Genomic DNA, 8,573 nt, shown 5'->3' with positions numbered 1-8,573 from the left:
AGTGAACTGGCTAAAATCAGAAGTTTTGCCTCTTACTTTCCGTTGTGACAAAACTTTGGTGGCTGGATTGGGTTTCAAGTGGTGTGATGTGCGCTTGCGGTATCTAGGCATTTGGTTAACGCCCTCGATTGTGGATGTAGTCGATGAGAATATGTGTGCGATTACTCGGGACTGTAAGACGAGTCTTGATAGGTGGTTGCATCTTAACCTCTCTTTGTGGGGTAAAGTCAACACCCTTAAGATGAATTTGTCTCCTAAGGTAAACTTTGTAACAAGGATGCGTACTGGAAGGATTTGGACCGCCTTTTTCAGATATTTTTGTGGGATAAACCCCCCCCCCCCGACTTGCCATCTGGAAACTACAACTTCCGATTTGTGAGGGTGGATTAGGAGTTCCAAATTTCAAGGCTTATCACTTGGCCTTTTTTTCTCATGCTTTTGTCCCCTTTTTGAGTCCTGAACCTGATCAATGGGCTCTAGCGGAGTCGAATACTTTTGGTCCTCTGGGACGGGAGGCTTTGTTGTCAACTAATACTAAAGATCATGGTTGCAGTTCGCTGGTTACGACATCTCTGCGCACTGCTTGGAGCGATTTGTTGTCACTTCTAGGTGTAGATGCATTCAGGTGCTCAAAGTCATCTATCTGGCTGAATCCTAAGATTAGAGACAATACGAAAACAATTTTCTGGCCGTATTGGTTTCTTGTTGGCATTAAACAATTGGGTGATCTGGTGAGGAATAACCGCTGGATGACTGCCAATGAATTGAGGGAGAGGTGGGATTTTTGGGATTTGACGGATTCGGCATACAGGCGTTTGAAAAGATGTGTGGGGACCATTGATTGGACGGATGTTGTGAATTTGGATATTTTTCTGGCTGCTTCTGAGAACAAGTCTGGTGGTTTAGCGAGTAGGGTGTACAGGTTGCTTGTGTAATGAGACGCTACGGAATACTTGGAGTGAGAGAATTGGTTCGGAAATCGCATCTGATTGTTGGAGTAGCATTTGTAGGAATGTCTCAATATGTTCTTTGAACTTAGGTGAACGGGCGAAACAGCTCAAAATTGTGAACTGTGTTTATTGGACTCCGGAGAGGTTACAACGGAGGGGGATGATTGATAGTGATGCATGTTGGGGATGTATGAATGCTGTTGGATCATTGGAACACATGTTGTGGAACTGCGTGAGAGTTTCTGATTTCTGGTCCGAGGTATGTACTGCTTGTATTCAGGTTTCTGGTGGGGATCCAAATTTGGATTTCAAGACTATGATACTGGGAGATGATTCCGAACTTGATGATCTTTGTTCAGCCCATACAAAATTTATGTTTAGGGGCGCAATTGATGCAAAACGTCTGATTCTTCGGATTGGAAAAGCAGGGTTTCCCCATCGTTGGAAGACTGGACAGATGAAATGCATAAACTCTCAAGGATTGAGAAATTGATCTTCAAAATGAAACTGAAATTGTCTCTTTATGAAAGGATTTGGAGTAGGTTCAATGATCTCTTCTAAATACTGTGTCCCTTTTTTTAATAACTGATTTATCGTTATATGCATATCTATAGAAAGTGTTGTATGTTTCAAACGCTATGTTTTTTAATATGTAAATTTGAAAATATTTTTAAAAAAATGTTCAAAAAAGCAAATCAATACAAACTGTACTGCAACTTAGCGCTAGAAATCAGAGCTCTAGGAAACATCCCAGGTTAAGTAAGAAAATTCCCTAACCCTCAATACAGGACCTAATTTATGAAGATGAGATTAAATCTGCACAACACGAAGGAGGTCCTATCAGTGAGAAACAGAAAGGGGCCGAGAGATGTGATGTGCAAATTCTGCAATAGTGAAGGGTCTCTGGAAGACCTGCAACACCTCTTCACGACTTGTACCTCGTTGACACAGATAAGGGCAAGAATCTTCTTTCGATTTTTGGAGGGCATCCGAACACTCTCAGCTGAGGACTGGTGGAAGCAACTGCTGAGCGGGGATAAGACCCCCTCCCTGGTGATTGCATCAATACACTTTTTAACAGAATGTTTGGGAACTGATGACAAAGTGGACCTACTGCGATACATTTAAATCTCGACTTGACTTAAAGGACTAGACGATCTGGAAAGAAATGTGATCTTAATCTTTTCTGCTAAAAGTTTAATAAACCAAAATGCAAATACATTTTTTTAAAGTAATGTTTTACTTGAAGGCAAAGTATAACTGTACATAGGAAATGTAATTAGCACTTTGTGCAAATTGTCCACCTTCAAGCAAAATGAAAATGTCCCAAAGTGTAATAGTTAAAAGTGAGCCTTAAATGGCCTATGCTTTCCTTTTAAGCCTCACTTTCAGAACTTTGCATTGTGGCATGAGCAACTCAAACACAAAGAGCCAGTCATAGAAAAGTGCTTTGGGGCCCCTTGAGACTGACTTTGATGGGGAAGGTCTGGAATTAGAGGCAATGGGAGACAGCACACTTTACAGGAGTTACTTAACATGTTTGCATTTGATCTGTTTATAATGTATGCACAAGCTCCTAACAGCATTTACCACGGATTCCTACGGTTTCCGCCAGCTTTTGGCAGGTGCAAATCGAGGCGCACTCCATAGGAATCCATTTGTTTGACGCCTGCCAGAAAATCTCAGGCAGGCATAAAATCCGAAGGCATTTGAAGGAGGAACAATGCACAGCGGAAGTGCAAAATCCGATGTGTGCATCTACTACTCCTTCAAATGCATTGCCTGCAGTGCAAAAGTGAAGCGCAAACAGCCCATTTCTTGATGTTACCCCTTGCTTTTGGACACCACATTTTATAAAAGGACCCCCATTGAGTGCCCCAAATCACACGATTTGTGTCAAAGTGTTGAAGCTATCATTAACGGACATGGGTTGCCAGGCTAGCAATTGAACCGCGTGTCTTTTTCTAAAATATACGACGTCGTATTTTGTTAATAATCAGAATACTCACTGGATGTTAATTGAAATGAGTGCTGCTTGATGAACCCGCTTGGGATCGTTTGCTGTACATAAACGCTACAAAAAAGGCGCAGTCCGGGAAGCGTGACTTTTATGCTGTGGCCTAACTAAACCTGCCCCTAAACTCCTTGTTCTCTCTGCCTCAGGGCAATGCCAAGAAACCACGAGTGACGTACCAGCGTTTTACAAAATAGAAATAGAAATAGGTTTCATTGGCCCCTTCAAACACCGCAGCACAAGACAAGAGGTTTGGCTCGCACTCCAGGGTCTCAAATTCATGCTCAGTGCGGGCCTGAGAATAAGTCTTCACGACAATGATCAGATATGACTGGAAAAACAACCAAAGAGCAAACACATGTCTGCCGCACTGTTTTTTCTACCACCTCCAGACTGTTCGAGATGATCTCAGTGATAGCCTCCTTTCAGCTAGTCAAAAAAAGCAAAACATAAACTCATTATTGCAAATTAAAAGAGATTGGCATCTGGCAAACGTTAGCTCTTTTGCGAAAACCTACATGGCGTTGATTATTGCATGCCTGGCTCGTTTGTGATAAGCAAACAGACAGTTTGTTTTAATTAAGTTAAAGTAACCAGTCTGCCGTGAGTTCAGAGCTTTGGGATCTTATCTGCCTCTTTTGAGTGCAACTGGATCATATGTGATTGCAGGTCAAATTCACAGTCGTCAGGCATATGTATGGAAAATAGCCAGGCGGCTAAAACACTTACAGAGGAAGACTCGTCGGTTTGGAATTGGTGTTTGTTCATGCCTGGGTTTGTTTGAAGGATACATGAACACGCCAGGAGTTTAAGGATTTCCTATAGGAAATAGGACACATGTATATCATGAGGTCATTGAAAAGGGTTAATAAAGTATTAGGGATATTAGACAAGTTTCAAAATGTAGTCCCTTCTAAATACGTATCCTAGTGTCGTGGAGTTGTTGTGAGGTGTTTCTCACGCGCCAGATTACCTTGTGCTGCCGAAATTATTTCCTGTTACACAGTCGCACTGCGTGTGGCCAAAGGGTTCCCACTGTCACTTATTACACACAGTTTACTAATGACACACCACAATTTGCGCAGTGTAAGCCTGAGTTTATTTATAGTACAAATAGTGTCCGTTGGCGACATGTGTTTCGGCCGTTGGCATTTTTCACAGCCGGACATATATTACGAATTGGTGATTACTGTTCATCTCTCTCCATATTTCTTAGGTGAACCAATCAATGGGTACATTCCCTGAACCTCGTCCTTAGAGTTCCGTTCTTCACTAATGTGTTCGATCCCTGAGGGACACTACTTGTACTATAAATAAACTCAGGCTTACACTGGCGCAAATTGTGGTGCCTCATTAGTAAACTGTCCCTTCTAAATACATTTAAGGTTGGTTGTAATGCAAGGCAACATCAGGGGCTGCCAAAAGTGGCACCAGAAGGGGGCTCCCAACGGGTGTCCGATTGGTCCGCCGAACACCAACAATAGCCCAATAAAGAAGAGGGAGCAAACAGATTGGCCCTTTGACTGAAATTGAATAAATCCTTGCACAGTAACTGTTAACAAAAACACAGTGATTTAAATGTTATTTCGATAATGGTATGCTCTGTTGATTCTTTCTTTGTTGTGCTATGGTATGTTGGCGAGTAAGATGATTTGTGTGAAGCACCCATATTGAAAACTGAAGGTTGATGGCTGGAAGATTTCCGCACAGTCATAACCTCTGGAACTGCTTTGGGCTAGATCATGGTTTTTCAGACTTCTATGCCGTTACAGAATGGTAACAACTATATGTTAATGCTAAAGGTATTTGTATCGCACACCATTCACAGGTGCTCAGGCGGATCTGTAAACAATATGGTGAGGGTGCGGGGGGGTTAGTCGGGTGAAGAGGGTGTAGTAAAGTGAGAAGGTGATGTACTGTTGGCAGCTTCAGTTCTGTTTTCACTGTACACTGAGCTTGAATGTGAACATCGGATCGATGTGAGTCCTTGTGTGTTGTTGGTGCGACTTATGTGTTCATTATTTATTGTTGCAGTGTGGTGAAGTGCGTGCGGTTTGATATGTGAATCAGGCTTGTCCCCACCCCAAAAGATTCAACCCAGCTCAATCTGCTAGGTCGCTTTCCTGCAACAGAGACCACAAGCAACCCCAGGCTTGTTTCACCGCCATTTGGGGTCATCAGTGAGAAGTACCTTGGGTCACCGGTCACAGCAGGCTCAGGACCTATGTCGGGGCATAACCTTGGAATCAATCATAGCCCGTGGCATTGTTAGGGGCAAGCATCTAGACCATAATCTTTCAGCCGCCCATTACATTATGGAAGGGAAAAGACCATACACATATCAGTCAATGTCCAGCCCAGACTTCTAGCTCACATCTATTCTGCAAGAGGTCAGAAGCAATTTCAGAAATGTTTCCTATGGGCATGCCCTGACGTGGGTCCTGAGCTTTCTGTGCCTAGAGACGCAAGCTACACCTCACTGTTGAGACTCAGTAAAACCAATACATGTCTGGGTTTGCCTGTGGTCTTGTGCTGAAGGGATATGACTTTTCAGCTTGGGCTGGGCGGCCCCTTTTGGGGTGAGACCAAGCCTGATTTGCAAATAGTATTCTCCATTTTTGTGGTGGCATGGGATGGTCTGAAGGGGTACACAGAACAATTGCCAGTGATTAAGTGATTAATATCCTTCCAGCCATCAATCCTTAGTTATGATTTCCCTGTCCAAGTAGGATGGGTGTACTCAGACATAGGTTCGGGAGTTTCTTATGCCTAGAGACCCAAGTTATACCTCATTGAAGATGACCTTCTGGGGCAGCAAATGATGTCATGCAGAAGGGATGTGCCCTAGTGGTTTGCGCTGTACTGCCTCTTTTGGGGTGGGACTAAACCTAATGTGCATCTGGTATTGACCCTTATGTGATGCCACATAATAGCAGGCTGAAAAATGAAGATCTCTAGAGGGTATGCCAGAGCATTTGCTAAACCTGGAAGTGCAAACCAAACCTCTTTTCTTGTGTTGCAGTGTTTGAAGGGATCAATCAGTGATAAATTAAACATTGTTACCATTAATTCATAACCTTCCAGCCATCAACCTTCAGTTTTGTATGTGTTACCCTGAGTGGGATGGGTAGGTCCTGATGTGGCCCCAGGTTGGCCAAGAGACCCAAGCTACACCTCACTGATGACACCCAAAAAGGTAAAACATGTCTGAAGTTGCTTGTGGACATGTGCAGAACGGATGTGACGATCATTTTGGGTTGGACAGCCTGTTTCAGGGTGGGAGCAAGGTTAATTTGCATATGGTTTTACCCTTTCTGAAAAGGGCATAGCAACTGAAAGCGATGGTCTAGAGTGTTGCTCGGAGCAATTTCCCATGGTTAACATTAATTCATATCCTTCCAGGAATCAACTTTAAATTGTGCTTTTGGATTATCCTTCAGCCCAAACTGCCTGCTGGCACTGTTCATCAAAAGAAAGGAAGGTTGCTTGGGGCGCCAAACATTGAAGCCTCTGTCTCCTCATGTAGAGCCTTTGAAAGTGAGGTAAAGTGAGAGACTGAAGCTGGCCAAACATCAAAGGCTCAGAGTGGAATACTAGCAGAATATGTGCTTGCAAAGGCAAGCAGGTGCAGTGCTAAGGACCACATGCAGCTAAGGAATGGTTTCCTTTGTTAAGGCCCACATGAGCCAAACACCACTTTGGAAAAGCTGCAGATAACCAAAGACTTATGCTCTGAGTGTTCCGGTAACATGTACATCAACTTGAGAAACCCCAATTGTGTCCCAACCTTTTTAGGGAGAAAGGGCACTATTCATTTGAGTTTCCTTAGTTGAAGAAATTAGACCTTTCAAACTTTATCAAACTGAGTTTACAGGTAAATGAATGAGACCTCCCAGAAACCTGACATGCACATGGACAAAAATGAGATGGCGACTGATCCAAGGAAGGATAAGGGGAGAACGAACAGGTTGAGATTACAGGCTAGCTCAAAAACCACTGGTCACACTCACATCGGCCATTTGGCCACAAGTGCATTTTCAACTGGAGAAAAATGTGCAAACTGTGCATACCTTGAGTTGTGCATCATTCATAAAACTGTGAACAATGCCCTTTGAAGCATGCACAATGAACAATGCCTACCTACGACTTAATGGACAGAAGGGAAGTGCCCATTCCCTTTGCACATGGAAACTGAGCGTGACTGGAGGAGTCTTGATGGATGGAAATGAAAGTCTCCCATCAAAGTGCAATCCCGTTCATCATCAAAAAAATTATAATCTTTTTCCTGTAGCACTTCGGCTATGTTATGTATATATTTGCAAATCAAATTTGGGGCACATGCATATCTGCAGGAACGCCTTTTGCTTATGTTGACATTTTTCCTAATTGGGTGATTTCCCCCAAAGTTTTAGATCACTATCAGGAAAATATGTAAAATACTATACTATAATATAATTTGCTTTATTTTGTACTATTTCCCCTCTACTTTGCTTTTGATTTACAGGTGTTTGTCTCTGTTTTGCTGTGCGGATCAGGTCAATTTGTGGATAAAAAGTCACGCTTGGCCACTGGTGACATTTTCAAGGGCAAATGGGATTCTTCATGAATTGTGCCACATGACTTCAGTGTTGTTCTTGTTCAGTTGCAACTCAGTCTTGGCTATTCATTTGTTTTATCTCTTCCAATTAGATGCCGAGGATCCTGAAATTGGAACGGACAATGAATAATGTGACTACACAGCTAAGTGTTGTCAGAGTACAATTTGTACGAAACCTCATAATTTCTTCACTCTCAAAAAGTGATGCAAAAAAGGTGCATTTTAGAACTCCCTCATGAAAGTTTAGATACAGAGGAGATTTTACATCATGTTATGTTGTTGATTTTTGATGCTCTTTGAAACTGGAATTGGTATTCTAATACTGATCACATTATCCATCCGGTATTTTTTAGTTTAATTTATGTCATTAGGTTTTATGCCTCACGCTTCTGCCATTTGGATAGTTTCCTGGTACTGGCAGATCCGATAGAGAACGGGTGGGGAGAGAAGGAAAATGGAAGGTGGCTTTGCTGGTGTGCAGATCAGAAATATCCTGAGCTCTGCGTGCAGGTCTGTCCTAGGTCTCGTGCGATGAGACCACAGAGGCATTTGTCTCTAGAGGGAAGCCGTGCAGGCTCATGGTGCTAGGATGCATGGGCTGAGAATGTGATATGTACGTTGATTGTGGAGGTGTAGCATTCTGCTGTTTGATGTCTCTCGGAAGGGTTCTCCTAGTACTTCAATGCGACTGAGATTGACAGATGGTCGCCTTATACATTTTCTATAAACAAATGTTATTCACTTGCCATTTGTAAGTGGCCTAGTTGGTATGTGTTTTAGAGGAGAGCTTGACAGTGTTAGTGCAGGGAGGTTAGTGAATGTCTCAGTGGGCAACTCAGAGCCGCCACCCCTTGTGTCAACGGACACATCATAGAAGGGCTGCCCATTGGGTGATGTCTCATTTACTAAGTGCTTTGGGTAAGGTACATTAGAAGGTATGTCCTGAGGTACACTTGAGAGGGCTAGCATCTCTGGCAGTGGACAGTGACTGGTACTAGATGAGTGGGAGAAC

Source organism: Ambystoma mexicanum, chromosome 7q (genome assembly GCF_040938575.1).
Source record: "Ambystoma mexicanum isolate Mex_15411 chromosome 7q, UKY_AmexF1_1, whole genome shotgun sequence".
NCBI lineage: Eukaryota > Metazoa > Chordata > Amphibia > Caudata > Ambystomatidae > Ambystoma > Ambystoma mexicanum.
Note: the sequence above shows the minus strand (reverse complement) of the source record.